Source organism: Strix uralensis, chromosome 6 (assembly GCF_047716275.1).
Source record: "Strix uralensis isolate ZFMK-TIS-50842 chromosome 6, bStrUra1, whole genome shotgun sequence".
NCBI classification, from domain to species: Eukaryota; Metazoa; Chordata; class Aves; order Strigiformes; family Strigidae; genus Strix; species Strix uralensis.
In genome coordinates this window covers 14,701,452-14,717,024 of record NC_133977.1, presented here as the reverse complement: position 1 = coordinate 14,717,024, position 15,573 = coordinate 14,701,452, and the positions used below count along the sequence as shown (strand labels likewise).

The 15,573-nt window shown below is 39.6% G+C and overlaps 1 protein-coding gene and 1 pseudogene across 1 annotated transcript in view; both read right to left on the bottom strand.

The window, feature by feature from the left end:
- SPATS2L (spermatogenesis associated serine rich 2 like) overlaps window positions 1-15,573 on the bottom strand; it is a 155,043-nt gene that overhangs the window by 102,818 nt on the left and 36,652 nt on the right. The gene's annotated exons all lie outside the window — the stretch shown is intronic.
- LOC141945562 (U2 spliceosomal RNA) lies at window positions 14,099-14,266 on the bottom strand (annotated as a pseudogene).

The window sequence follows — 15,573 nt, the reverse complement described above, 5'->3', positions numbered from 1 at the left end:
TTGTCAGTCAACAGTCTCATCACTGCCAAAAGATTCACGATCCCTCTACAATGATCTTTGTCTTGTCCTGCAGTATTTTCTCCAATTACATTTGGCATAGGAACTTTACTGATGCCTATTCTGTAATACAGCTTCCATAGTTAAGACAATATACAAAGCCCATGATAATATCACTAGCAGTTTTGAATTTTAAGTATTTTAAAGTTACTGGAATGTTTCATTTTCTCACAAAATCATCACAAAGGTGATGAAATTTGGAACAAATGTAAATGTTTTCCTCTTAGAGAGAAGTCTAGGCAGTAGCTCAAAAGTCCTGAGGTCAAGGAAAGGAGAAGAAATCAAAAGATTTCCTTTCTGCAGATCCAACAAGTATTTGGAATATCTTTCAGCTAATGCAGGTGAAGGGGGCAAACTGTATGACTAATTTCACTCTATGTGAAAACAGAACATAATAAATGTTTTTAACCTAAAGATATGAAAAGAAAGACAGAAAAGCTATAGGGGAGATTATAACTGACCTGAGATAAAGGAATCAGCCATCTATTCCAGGGCCATGAAGAACATCTGAAGCTGAGCAAGGAGACCTTGGCAGAGTAGTAGGTATGAATAGGTCAGTGTAATGTTGGGGCTGTTCCCACAACCAAGTAAGGGTTACAAAGGCTCCTTAGCACTGTGAATTAGGGAGTGAAATTGGAATCCAGCTGCTCAAACCAGTAACCTGAAGTAATTGCTGTGCAAAGATGACGATGGATGTGGGCTGTCGATTTTAATAAAGACATTGAGAAACTGAAGGAATTAAGTGGGTTTCAGTCATGGGGAAATATGACAGTAAAGGCAAAAGTTGCTCACAAATGCCCCAAGAAATATACAGAGTATATGCAAACATGTAGTGACACAAAGTCTAGAGCTAGACATTATACACGACAATTTGATTAAAAACCAGACACACCTTGTCTGGTAGTAAACTGTAATGGGGATGCAGCATTGCCCCAGAATCTCATAATAATGATTTTGACAACTGGCAGAGAGTGAGCATGTTCTCTGTGCCTACAAGCCCATGATCTGCCAAGACAGGGGCCGATGTCTGTCTTAACAGAGATAATTTTGAGATATTGGATAGATTAGCAATCATAAAAGAGAGATTTAAAAGATGTTTGGGGACTGAATAAAACAAAGGGGGTTAGTAACTTTTTCTGCTGGCCCTAAATGAATAGTTTTGAAGTTTTGAAGAGCTACACATGTACCAAGGAGAAAGTCAGGCTAAACAAACAGTTTTTGCTAGTAACATGAGAAAATATGGGCCCCAGTATGCTAGTGGAAAACACACAGAAATAATAACATGATAACTGAATGGGCCAAGGAGTTGCAGCAGTAATGAAATGTGGTAATCACCTGAGGAAAACAAAGTATTCAATGTCTCTACAGTGAGAAGATGATCCCAAAGAAAATGGGAAATGGGAATTTGTAAACGAGGATATACAAAGATAAACTTAAAAAAAAATAGTATGATTTGGGATTGTGCTGGGTCTGGCTGGGATGGAGTTAACTTTCTTCATAGCAGCCCATATGATGTCCTGTTTTTGGATCTGTGGCTACAACAGTGCTGATAACACACCAGTTTTGGTTACTGCTGAGCTGAGCTTGCACAGTGTCAAGGCCTTCTCTGCTTCCCACTACACCCCCACAGCCAGTAGGCTGCAGGTGGGCAAGCGGCTGGGAGGGGACACAGCTGGGACAGCTGACCCACACTGGTCAGAGGGATACTCCATACCACGTATCTTCATGCTCAGCAATAAAAACTGGGGCAGAAGAAGAAAAAAATGGGGTTTTTTGCTTCCAAGGTGGCTGTTGTTTGGAGACTGGCTGGGCATTGGTCTGTCTGTGGGAGGTGGTGTCACAGAATCACAGAATCATTCAGGTTGGAAAAGACCCTTGGGATCATCACGTCCAACCATCAGCCCTACTCTACAAGTTCTCCCCTGCACCATATCCCCCAGCATCTCATCCAAATGGCCCTTAAACACATCCAGGGATGGTGACTCCACCACCTCCCTGGGCAGCCTATTCCACTGTCTGACCACTCTTTCTGTGAAAATTTTTTTCCTAATGTCCAGTCTAAACCTCCTCTGTTGCAGTTTAAAGCCATTCCTTCTTGTTCTGTCACTAATCACCTGTGAGAAGAGACCAGCACCAACCTCTCTACAATGTCCTTTCAGGTAGTTGTAGAGAGTGATGAGGTCTCCCCTCACCCTTCTCCTCCTCAAACTGAACAGTCCCAGCTCCTTCAATCGCTCCTCATAGGATTTATTCTCCAGGCCCTTCACCAGCTTCGTTGCCCTCCTCTGCACTCGCTCCAGCACCTCGATATCTCCCTTCTCTTTTCTTTGCCTATTAAAGTGTTTTTTATCAAAACCCAAGAGTTTGCTTGATTTTGTTCTTCCTATTTTCTTCCCAGTGTGAGGAGCTGGAGAGGGGAGTGAGCAAGCAGCTGTGTGGGTACTTGGCTGCTGGCTGGGGTCAGGTGCTAGTTAGAAGATGAAGCACTTTATTTAGTACTGTCCTTTAACAGAGCTTACCTGACATTAAAAAAAAAATTAAAAAATTCTAACTGCAGTGTTTGCATTTACTCTAACTACCCAGACTTGCGACTACTACTATAGGCAGAACAGAACCTGCCTGGATTTTCTTCAGCCAGTTCAAGAATCCTTCAATATCCAATACTGCACAGTTTTAGGAGCACTTTACCTACATATATACCTATTATAAAACCCTAAGACCTAAATGAATAAAACAAATTATTATCCAGTTATTCCATTCTCCAGAAAAGCAATAAACATATCACCCATATAGAAGGAAATTACAGATACAGAAAGATTAATAAAATATCTCATCAACTAAGCTCATGTCCTTGAAATGCCAGCAATAAAGTTCTTTACTATGACCCAATTGGAGGAATAACATTTATAGCATGACATGGTCCAGAGCCATCAGGGGCACTTTATTTAGTGCTGAGAAGGAAGAAATACAGTGTTTATTCTTTAAACAGATAAATATTTGGCAACAAAACGGGAAAGCAAGCAAGCCAGAGTGGAAGATCTAAAGAAGGGGGGTAAAAAGTATCACAAACTAATAAACCCTTTAAATGGTAGGAGACTGAGAAGTAATGCATCTGTTTCACCATTTTTCTGTATGTAATACTTTAAAAGAAATACAAGTGAAAAGATGCAACATCTTAGATTTCATTTCAGCAAATGCCTTCAAGTCACTAAACACAGGTCACATACATTTGGCACCCTGGGCCAGCCTCCAGCAGCCTGTGAATGCAGCAAATGGAGGCTGGTTTCAGTTCTGCAGCGCATTAGAGAGCCCATTTCACATTCAGATTGTACATTGCCAACTCCCAAAGAACAAACCAAGTTCTCCCATTTCTGGTCTGGTTAGCTAAGCAGTTGGTTTCACTGAAGACCTGATAAAAGTGAGATTTCTTCTCATATCCTCCAGCTGGAGGGTTCTTGAGTATATAACCTAATCTTAAAAAGTTTATGTAACAGTTGATTTCGCCATCTACATTTTAATGATTTTTAAATCCTGTTAATCCCTGGGAATTAAACTGATGGAACTCATTGCCAAAGGACACCATATATTACACATAAGCATATTTATTTTAACTGGTTTAAAATAGCTGTATTTCAGTTTCATCAGATAAATATAATTCTGTTCTTTTAGTTTAGAGAATAGGTAAATTCTAAAAATACCGAGATTTTAAAATCCAATATTATGCAGAATTTCTTGGCACAGGAAAAAATCCTGAGTCTTAGACTCTGTCCAAAGAAATAGGGAAGTGTTTGCATGTGCAACCCCATGCTCTCTTCTGGCACACTGGATCTCAATTTCATTTCCAAGAAAGTTAAACTGCAGAGCTGACAGACTGTGTGTGCCTGGGTCTTATCCTGACTTACCCTTTCTAAGCCATTCATTATTTCTGCAGAATGGCAAAGGCAAATATACAAGTGAAGATCCGTCCATTCCTCAACCACCCATTTTAATTCAACAGAAGTTCTAACTGAATTAGTGACTGTCTTCTAAGTAGCCTAATGGGTGCAAGTTAGAAAGAATTCATACCTGTGCTAAATAAAATGAAGCTTCTGGCTTGATACTGATTTATTTTCCAGGGAAACAAGGTTTATTTGGTTTGTGATTTTTGACACAATGGTGAACTTTTACTACTTCCCTTTACTTTCAAAGGTTCCCCTCTCACCTGGCTTGTCTGGCAAGGTTATAGAGGTTTTCTCTTTCGGTCCTGTTGAATTATCAGACAAACTACAGAAACATTTTTCTAAAACAAAGCCCTACTAGAAGTTAGCTTCTCTAGCAAAACTATTTTGTGCTTATATCATCTTTCCTTGCACATCTCTATATAAATATTAGACAGAGACAGCTACTGTCCGTATGTTTACTACGATTCAAGAACACAGTGAAGAACAGGACCTGGGAATCCTCACTCAGTCATAATTATGCATTTTTAGAGAAACAGTCTGTCCTTTCACTCAAATGCAGATGTGATATATAGAAAACCAGGACATATATATTTAATAGTGAGATTGTCTAAGAGAGAAAAGATTTTTTTCTTAATACATGGAAGTGATAACAGATTTGATTAAGAGAGGATGCTGGAGATAACAGGTTCTTGGCTGCTGGCTGGGTCAACATACCACAGGAGTATGTGTGCTTAGTTTTTCCACCATGCCCAATGAAAGGGTCACAGGCAAGAGATTTAACCACATCTTCTCCCAGAGATCCTCCATTAATCGTGATTATCAATTCATGAGTTCACGATAAGCCTCTTTTTGTTCAATCTGATTTTTTCTCCTCCTTATGTAGAAGCTGAATTCAAGCATAATTACTTGCATTATGCCACTCGTAACAGTATGAGCTGATTAGCTTGTAAAGCACTAATTAGTTTGGGGCTATCTTGGTAGAAAACTATGAATTATAATGGAATATGCAGATAAGCTTGGAGAGGTACTTACGATATGAACCAAATTAATTTTATATATAAAAATATATATAATTCAAAATGAGAGTATTTCATAATTGCAATCCATTATAGATGGAAAATATGACACTATATGAATGATTATGCTAATCTCATATCCAAGCAACTTGCATAATTCCATAACTTTCAATATCTTTCTATTTCCTGGTACAGCAACTTTGTGTCACAAAGGGTCCTTCCCTCCTCCTGCATGCTCCTGCTCCTAGTGATGGACTCACTACATACCTGGCTGATGGGAGAACACCACATCTTGGCAAACATTTGGTGGAACTGCTTACAAGTGGGTCACTTTACGGCATGCACATGCTGCATATCAACACAGATCAAACTCAAACCAGAAAATTTTGCATTACATAGCTGACTGTTCTGCTTACTGGACTCTCAGGCCAGGGCACAATGGGTGGGCTAACCATATCTCCGTGCGATATTTTCTGCAAATCCTATTGGGTAATGAGATTTTGGAACAGAAAACACAGTCATAGCAAATGTTTTTAGTGCCTTTTCAGTAAGGTTTTTACTGTATTGCAGTACTTCAATTTACATTTGTGGGATATTGGTTCTGCTGCAAACACAGCATGTAATATGCAGGTGAAAAAAGAGCACCAACTTACTTTCAGCCCAACACCACGAAGTCGCTTTAGATTACTTTTAAGTGATAAAACAAAAATTAGTAGTTCAAAATATTCCTTGGGCAAGAGACTAAACCCCAGTGAAATTTCTCTGTGAACAATTGCAAGGAAGGAAGAAGCTTTGGAAGAACTCATAGGAGTCTTCACCTGGCTGAGGTCTACAGTTGGAAGGCTCAGCATTGCTGCCACTCCACTACACTGAAGAGTGCAGAATCCCATTCAAAAGGATTCAGGGCTGCTTACACAGACAAAGCTTCTTCCTTTGATGACAGAACCAGGAGTACTTTTTGACTGCTGAAGAAACTATCCATTGCTCACTGTTTCTCAAATTCCCACTCCATTCTTGCTTCAGATACCAGACTCAGGTTCACAGACTGCAATTTATAGTAACGTAAAACACTTGGTATTTCTTATAGAATTACATGTTATTTCACATGAATGTGAAATGACTTTACACTGTGACTAATGCTGGTAGAACAAGTATACACAATACCTGAATGACTTGCTACTCCATGGTTCCCACTGCACAGATTGAAGCTATTCACAGTGTAATGCCAGGGCTCTAAAACTGCTGAGAGGGAGGGGGTGACTGCAGAACACAAGGAAAAAGCAGGGTCTCTTCAAATACCAAAATGTATTTTCTTATTATTCTTGAAATGAGTAAAAGTTTGTGTCACACCAGAGTCCAAATGGCTATGTAAAACATCACCAAACTGTAGCTCTGATGCCACTGGCCAAATCCTGTGCTGCATCGATGGATTTCGTTAGTATGGAAAAGCATGTAGGAAAGCGTATGAACTCTCTATAGTGTAAATGCACGAGTAGTGCAGGATCCCTACCCAGTCAAGGGAGATGCCAGGAAATGTACCACCAACCTACAGCTTACAAATGGAGGCCAGTGCAGGGATGGACTGCTGATAAACACCATCAGTCCCAGCATTATGCATGTTCTGGATAATCCATTTCCATGAACTGAATCCTGTGTAGATTCTTTATTCCCATCATCTCTTTTCTACAAGCCTCAAGACTGAGCAAGCAGAAATGTTAAGCAGTTGTCCTATGATGTAAGGAGAGTGAACTAAACTGAATTTAAGGAGTTATACTGACTAAGAAGGCCCAGCTCTTGTCTTCTTGAAAATTAAGCACTCATTTTTCTGCATGGTCTGGCAGATTAGTATGCTGAGTATGTAGAAATCCCACTAATACAAGTAGAAGAATTCAATTCTTAGCACCTTCTTTCACAGAGCTGCCCAAATATGAATATCATAATCTATTGCTAAGTATCCATTTTAGAAAACAATGATCTATTTTTTTTCCATTTAAGCTGAAGTTAATTTTACAGGATGTGATCCAACAGTTTTTCATGATTCTACTCCCCTTAATAAATTGATTTACATGCTTTTGCTATTAGTATTAGGATAAGAAAATACAATATCCTCTGAGAGAGCATCAGCTTATGCAAAAGAACACAGATGCACTGATGGTTTTGGAATGCAGTAGATTTACAGCAGCTGAACAACTGACTGTCCTCCAGCAAAACTGTCGCAAAGGTCACAGATACACATATCCAAAACAGTATCAAACAATGCTCGCTCTTCTGTTTTAAGTTAGATTCCTCATAGTTGCTAAACTCACAGTAGTCCACATTGTGTTATGTAGCACAGATTACTATGAATCTAGTGACTATGTACACACATATGGTGTAACCTTGGTTACATTACTACTAAATCAGTCTTTTAAGATTAGATTACAAACTGCAGTTGAAAAATGTGTCATGAGATGGCTGGTTTGCATTTACAGAAATCGCATTTGTTTTAACAGCCTTTTCCAACTATAGTTCATGATGTGGAATAGGATTGTTACACTTCTGAAGTGTTCTTCATACACTATTTATGCTTTTTCACTAATAATATTTATTTGTGGATTTCTTCCTTAAATTTGACAGCATATGAGTTATCTTTAAAATTGCTTTACTTTCTAAGCATGTGAGTAGCACTTTTCCTATGGAAAATGTTTAATAATTTCAAATGACTATGCAGCATTATGCATACAGAAATCAACGTGTTACCTGAGGTTCTTCCTTCCCCCTCATGAGTAAAACAATTAAATCAGTTTTCAGCTTTATTGGAAAAATCTACTACTCCATTAGAAAGTCAGTAAGAAAATTAACATGTTGATCATCTATAAATTTAAGTTAGTTACTTTGGGTCTGATACAAATCATGCTATTGAATTCAGTGGACTTTGGATGACACCATAAGCTTTGTTTAGTTTTCTACTGACTTAGAGTTATTCTCTATTCCACACAAAATCTTTTGCATTTTTTAATGTCATTAAGTACATTGCATACAGAAACTAAAGGATTGATTTTGCAGCATCATATTGCATACAGTTGTGAAGGAGATTTTACAGAGTAATGCAATCGCATGATAACTAGTTAGGTATAATAAGTAAGCCTCCCTCTGTCAGTACAATTACTCCTGTTTCAAAGCAGAAATTCCTTCTATATTCTTATAAGCTCAAATGGATTCCTGATAAATGCCTTCCTTTTTTACTTCCCTAAATGGACACATATTTTTCTTGCTACGCTCACTGTCATAATATTCACAGCAGAGTGAGGAAAGTGTTTTGCATGTGTGTGGTTGTTTTTTTTTAAAAAAAGTATTTGGTTTGAAATCCTCCTTGAAATCCCTTAAAAAACAGCAGAGGAACACTTCTCCCAAGCACAGCATCCAGAGAAGAAGAAAAGTCTTGGGGTCAGAGAAAGAATGGTTCAGGCTTGATGGGCCTAATTTTTCAATGAATTCCTTTATGGCCAGAGAGATAGTCAGGAGCTCTGAAAGAGCTTCAACCTATTTTACTTAGTCACAAGGAATTCTGTGTGATGGACAACTTAAAATAAACACACCAGAGGAAAGCACAGTGCATAAATCAGAAGAAGAACAAAATAACCAAGTATCTTACAGAGTCCTACAGCACAAACCTGCAGTAGCAGCTATGGTAGAGACTATTCTCCTTGAAATTCAACACTTTGGGCCTTGGTATGTAAAAGGGCCCTTTGTCCTTCAGCAAGTTTTGAGGGTTATATGAAGGACACATTCTTCTCTGCTCTCTTTAAGAATCCTATGCTAGTTACACATCCTGTTCTCAGGTCTTCAGAAGAAGCAAAGATAGTCTTAGTTCAGTCTGTTCACAGCTACCCCACAGAGGAAAAATAGTGCACATCACCTAGCAATCTTCTTTGCATAGTTTCCAGTCCAACAATGGACTCCTCTGTGCTATCATTAAATGACATTGTCAATCAAAGCCAGCATTCTTAAGCCTTATCAGTTACTCCTACTGGATTTTAACCGATCATCCTCTGTCCTTATGCGTCATTTCACTATCAACAGCACAACCCTTCAATTCAGAGGAAGATGAGTACTCAGATGACATCAATGTGTTAATTTCTCTTTAGTGCATTTCATTAATGAGCTAGTTGACCTGTCTACCACATAATACTTGGTCAGGGAAACAATCACAAATGCGGCCCCATAGCTTCAAAGCACACATTAGGTCATCTAAGTAAATACAGATACGGTAAGATAAACATTTAGCAGGAAATGTACATTACTGCCAGGGTACATGGTCCTAGTGAAGTGCATTCTCAACTGTGCATGCCTAATTTTTTGCATACTCAATGGTCTTTTATATGTTGTATACACTTGCAACAACATCCATGTACTTAGCATATCTCAACACACATATATCTTTTATAAGACTTGGAAAAACAGAAATAGAAAATTAATTACTGACCTGTACTAGGTCTCCTGTTTTCTCCTGTAACCCTCATTCCTAATTCCTAAAGATTAAATCATGTACTTTTGATAGCAAAACAAGAAGAGTTCACATGACAACACTATGACGTAAGCAGCAAGGTCTGCACATGCAGACCATTTGTGAATTACCAGGAGAGAAAGCAGACATTTCAGAAGCTTTCACAGGAACCATGTGGATCCTAGGGCTGCAGGGTTTATGTCCCCTGAGCGTGCATGGAGTAAACCATGGTTGGGATGCAGGTCAGGCTCTGATAAATCAACACCATATTTTTGCTGAATGTAGGCAAAGATCATGACGGGCTATTTTCTTCCCATGTTACATCCAAGTTACTCCTTTACAATGTTTTGTGGCTTATTTTCCTCCACATCTCTGTTCAGTGTCTTATCCATAACCTGATATTTTCATGCACAGTCCCTCAATTTAAACTAAAAGCTGCAGTGATCACTCTAGTGAATTTTTTACAGAAAAGAAGCTTTTGCCAGGTCCCTGGAACCACACTGTTCCTTGACAGACACAAATTACTTGACAGTCCTGGAGTGAGAGCTGGAAATGTCATGTGCTCCTCAGCCTTTGGAACAGAGCTGTCATAACTGGACCTCAGAAACCACTTACCAGTGTGATCCACTCTAATTTGAAAGCCATGCCTCCTTTGGCAGGAAGATACAAAGCCCATTCAGCTAAATACTGAAGTTATCTTAAGGCACTAAAGACTTCTTAACAAGAAGACCATCAAGAGTCTCTGACCTATTTTCTTCAAAAATCACCAACTAAGCAGGATTTTACAAAGCCATTCCTTCCCTGTTCAGAAACACTTGTGCTAGCTATGCTTCAGTTACACTGTACCAGGGGATCTCATGTCATTATAACTGTCTTTCCAAATGTTTACAACAGGGTTCCAGTTTTATCAGTTAGCCATGTCTTGACTGGGCAGAAACTTCAAACAAGTTACCCATTTATTTGCTTACATTATCTGCAATACTTGGTAAAAGATTTTAAACAAAAAAACTTAGCATTTTTCCTCCTTTTCCCTTGTACACTCAGCTTTTGAGGCTACATGTGCTGGTCTGTTTTCAGTTATTTAAAAAAAAATCATCATACATGGTACAGCATCAGACCATTTATGGTTTATATACGTGAACATGTGTGACTACATTCTTTTTGTTTAAGTAAACAGTCAGCAGCAGTGTAGTCCATGACCTTTTGGAAAAAAAAAAAAAAAAGTCACCATTGGAAGAAATTAGTTAGTAGATGGCTTTATGCAATTGTGGCTACAGTTCATTATGTCACAGATGGAAAATAAAGAAAAGAGCACAGCAGTCTATCAGACCGTGCTGAGGCAAACACACTAGAATTATCACACATACATATACACTCCTAAAATAATCTCAGAGCCTACCTTCTGGGAGTGGAGGTGGTAAATTCAAATTAAGACTGAATCCCTGGACAAAGTCCATCTCTGATGTAACTCACTGGAGTCCCCCGAAACAGTCGGAGCCAACTAAGCAGAGCAGTCTGACAGCACAGGCAGCAGATGCCATTCCACGGGCAGATGCAGACAGTGCCAGGCAATGGCACCCCTGCCTATGGCTGAGAGAATGCCAGCATTGAAATGAAGACAGGCTTTTGAGTATCTGTGTATTGAAAACTATGTAACTATCTTCCAGTCTCTGCAAGATAATAGAGCACCAAATAAGCAGAATAAACAATAGCTGCAGACAGTGGCTTGCAGCCTCAAATTCAAATCTCTTTTTTGCAACAAGATTTAAATAAGAAGGTGAGCTCTTGTCTCCATTTGAGTCTTTGACAGATCTTCTTGCTGTCTTGCCTGGAGTTACAATTTCACCCATCAAGATAAAAAAGATATTTATCAAGTGTTAATTCCACAATTTTGTCTCAATGCCCACCAAAAGAAAGGAACATTATGAAGTACCTAATTATTATTTCATAAAAAGGCTTCAGGAAGATTACATGTCTTCTAGTATAGCACTTGTTCTCCATATACTCCACAGCAGTGTCAAACACATGATAGTACTTGCAATAGAGAGGTTATCTGGGCATGCATTCAGTAACACCTTTGTATCTAGGATATCTTTGTAACACCTTTTATCCAGGAGAGAATTAAGATGTCAAAAAGCACCTGAATGACAGGTTAAGCCTGAGGACAGTTTAACTAGCATGGGAATGCTAAACAGAGTTATCTGAATTCAGGATGCTGGTCAAAGTATTCACTATTGTAGAACTTCCCAGATCACCAAAATTTACTTTTTTGACAATATATGTAAGAAAACCAAGCTGCTGCTGCTGCCAAATAGGAATGGGCAAGGAATGGCAGATGTTATACAGCTGAAACACTGTAGAGACACTGTCATCATGATTATCAGTACCGGCAGCCCCACCCAGACCTCTAGTTTCTATTGCACGAGGTACTGTGCTTTCAAATGCTCAATAGGCAAGGAAAAAAAAGCATGAGAAGAAAACATAAAAGAAAGAGAGACCTAAAGTGATTTGCCTTCAGTTAGGCATCAAATGACAGATATGGGGATAGGACCTATGTCTCTGGCCTCCCAGAATAGTGTCCTCTCCAGTCCACCTTTCTGTTTTCTTGAAGTAGGCTGCTGAACTTACTCCCCGCCCCCCTCTTCCATATATTTCTAAAATTGAATGAAAACAAAGAGTCACAAGTAAAATTCTCTCAAGACGTCTGAAGTGAAGAAGGACACAGTCCTTGCCAAGGGTCCAGCTGCCTACACAAGGAAGTTGCACATAAATTGAGAACAAATTTTTAAATTTCCTTTGAAACTACAGAGAAGCAAGCTTGTGTCCATTCCTGTGCCATCCTATTTCATCTCCCCCCAACTCAGCACACAAAGTATATGCCCTGTTGGGGAATAAGCACATTGAAAATCCACCCTTCAGCTTGTATTGCTTATTTCCCTGCACAGAAAAATTAGGAGATTTAAATTAAGCTGACAGTCACAAAAAAAGCTGTTGGAAATTTTACCAGGATGTGTGAGTAAGCCAGGTAATACCACATCCAAAGGTTTTCATATTTTATTGGTGATGAAAGTAACACCCCCATCATGGAAAGTCAAGTGGTTGGAGAGAGTTTTCAGCCAACTGACACTCTCATCCATGGAAAATGCTTTGATAGGGAAAACAGCTGCTAACATAGATTTCTGCAGTGTTCATTGGACCAAGAACAGTGTCACAACAGCCATGTGAAAGGACTATCTTGGAAGCAAAATGATACAGCTCTTCCTTTCCCCTTCATGCTTTCTTGAAAATGTGGAGAATCAGTGGACATCCACAGTTCTGGCAATTGCACTGCAGACACCAGCTCACTGGACGGCTCCAGGGCACTGAGCTGCTGCGGCTCAGCAGCATGCTGAAGTTGCAAGTCCTTGCTCTTCTCTTCCAGGGGAGTGGAATGGTTTTGCCATTGCCTTGCTAGGGCCCAGACTTCTTGTCTAACAGCTACTTAGTTTTTGGAGGAGTGTTAATTTTATCAGCAGGCTCTCCAAAGAAATTAGGTGGGTGATAATGGTTGACACTAGCCCAGAGAGGGTAGACTGGTTATTCTGCCTATCACTTGAGTTGTTTACTAACATTTCACTCTGTAAACAAACAAGATATTCAGCAGCAATAAACATACACAGAAACTTCCTTGTCATATACAATCTCACCCAGATGCCTCAATGTTGCCATTTAAAGATCTGGTACACAAATTCTCTGCACCTTACATGAGAAAATTTGAAAGACTAACATACAAAAAAAGGATGAAAATGAAACCTATAAACATTCCAGAAAACAAGTAAATAAATAGAAACCTGACATCTGCTAACAATTGTCACTCACAGTTGCTAATTTTGAATTTGGCAGAAATTCCATTTCCAGCACTATTTTTCTGTATTTGTACAGTCTTACTCATCTCTGAAGCCAAATAACTCCCTCATTTCAGTCAGCAATGCTGCATGATGTGGGGCCCATTGGCTCTGCAACATTTTTAAGTTCTCTATCCAGGTAACAGGCACTCCAGCCTCCATTTTCTGCCTTCTGGGTTTCTGGCAGTGCAAGTCCCCACAGGCTCCTCCTGTTTCACATACCACCAGCTCACTTCTCGCCTGGTGTCATGTGCAGGTTTATAAACTAGCAGCTCTACTGTACACAGTCCTTGTGACCACAGTCTTCGCAGCACCACCTGGCAGGTCAGCCTTTGTTTTAGAGGCAGGCCCCACAGATGGTTCTGGTCCTTGGCAGTCTCTGACAGACACTTCGTACAATTCACATTCAAGCTTGCTCCCGTCAGCCTCTAAAATCCCGCCATACCTGCACACTGCAGCTCAGCAATCCACTGAGGTCCAGGGAGAAAGCCAGCAAAAGATATTGTTCTTAATTACCACATGCATCCCTAGCTTCTCAAAGAGATGAAGAGTCTGTTGAGAGGACTGTTGGATTCCATCAAGTGCTTACCACAAGGATAATGCCATTGGTTTAGGAAATCGCTGAGCTGCAAACAGCTGGAGGATGGGAGAATATACAGGGAAGCAATGTTTTCCCTGCCTTGTTCACCTTATTCTCCTGCTGTACTCTACTGTGATGGGTCACTGAGGGGTTTTGGTGCAGGGGAAAGACAAAGCAAGCCTACAGGCCACAGCCCAGCTCCACAGAGCTATTTAATAGCAAGTCCTCACAGCAAAGACCTATCAGATACTAAACAGACAAGAACAGACATGACAGTCTTAGCCAAAAGGCCAAGAAGAATAATAGGCTGGATGGACATTTGGTAAGACCCAGTACAGACACAAAAATTCTTCTGTTTTGCTCCAAGGTCTTGGACCTTCCCCGTTAGAAAGGCTAGCAGGAGATCAGGTGATGTCTTCCTCTCTATTTGCAGTTTTTGTGACTTTGTTTCCTAATGAAGCTTTGCTGTCTCAAAGCAGTTCTGGGTCTGGAACTGCAGTAAGCAAACTTTATCCAGAGGGCTAAAACCCATCTGAGCTCTTTTGCCAAGCAGCCAGTGCCAGCTTCAGTTGTCTGTCCTGTCTTGGCTGCCTATCCCTGCAGAGTATCATTGCAGCAAGACCAACAACCGTGGCTACTGCTTCTTGCCAGCTCTCAATGAATAAATTACTCTGTAACTTTCATAAATTACTCAAATCCAACTTGTTTTGCTGGATGACTTTCATGATCTGTCAGTTTCTTCACAACCAACACTTCCTAAAGTAAACCTCACCCTGCACTTCTAGTTACTTACTTGACCTTTAGAAGAGAGACACTTTTCACATGTGCAAGCTGGCTGATACTCTTTCTAAAAATCACTCACCTCTCAGCCTAGGCAGATATCTGATATCCCCATTCATACAGATTTTCCATGAACAGTGAACAGGGGGTGATGCGTTTGACTCTGCATCTTTTCCTTTTCAATTGTGATTTGGATTGCTTTTGGCAGAATCCCTTAGTAATGGAAATGTGTCAGATATTAAAAGCTAAAATAAAAATCAGTGAAGCCTTCAAATAAACTACAAGCACATTAAATACAGTGCTGTCAACTCTAAAGGTCAGACTCTGGTTTTGTGAAAATTTGCTCAATGCAATAGGAACCACATATGTAAACATTGTTTCCTGTTGTATGCCTTTAACTTCCAGGCACAGAAATCCTTTCTGTCCCATGCAGCTGACACACACCTTAAAATGCAGCAGAAGAAATATCATATATGCAAAATAAATAACAAATCAATCAACTGGCATTTGCCAGAAGGTAATCTTCATGCTGAACAAAAGAATAAATTACACCCTGTAGACAGGACCATGTTAGCAATCACTGAAATCCAGGACAGGAACACAAATCAACTCTCCAGTTTGCTAGTTAGCAAATGATACTTTCAAAACTGTCAACAGCCAGAATTTTAAGTAGATAAAGATGCATATAAGTACCCACGGGATTTTTCAAAAACACAAACAAGCTCAATTCCCATGGAAGCCAACAAGGAGTAAGCACCAAATAGGATTTTCAAATCCAGTGAGGGATTTACCTGCCATTGCTAAGTGCCTGTATATCTTTCAAACTTAA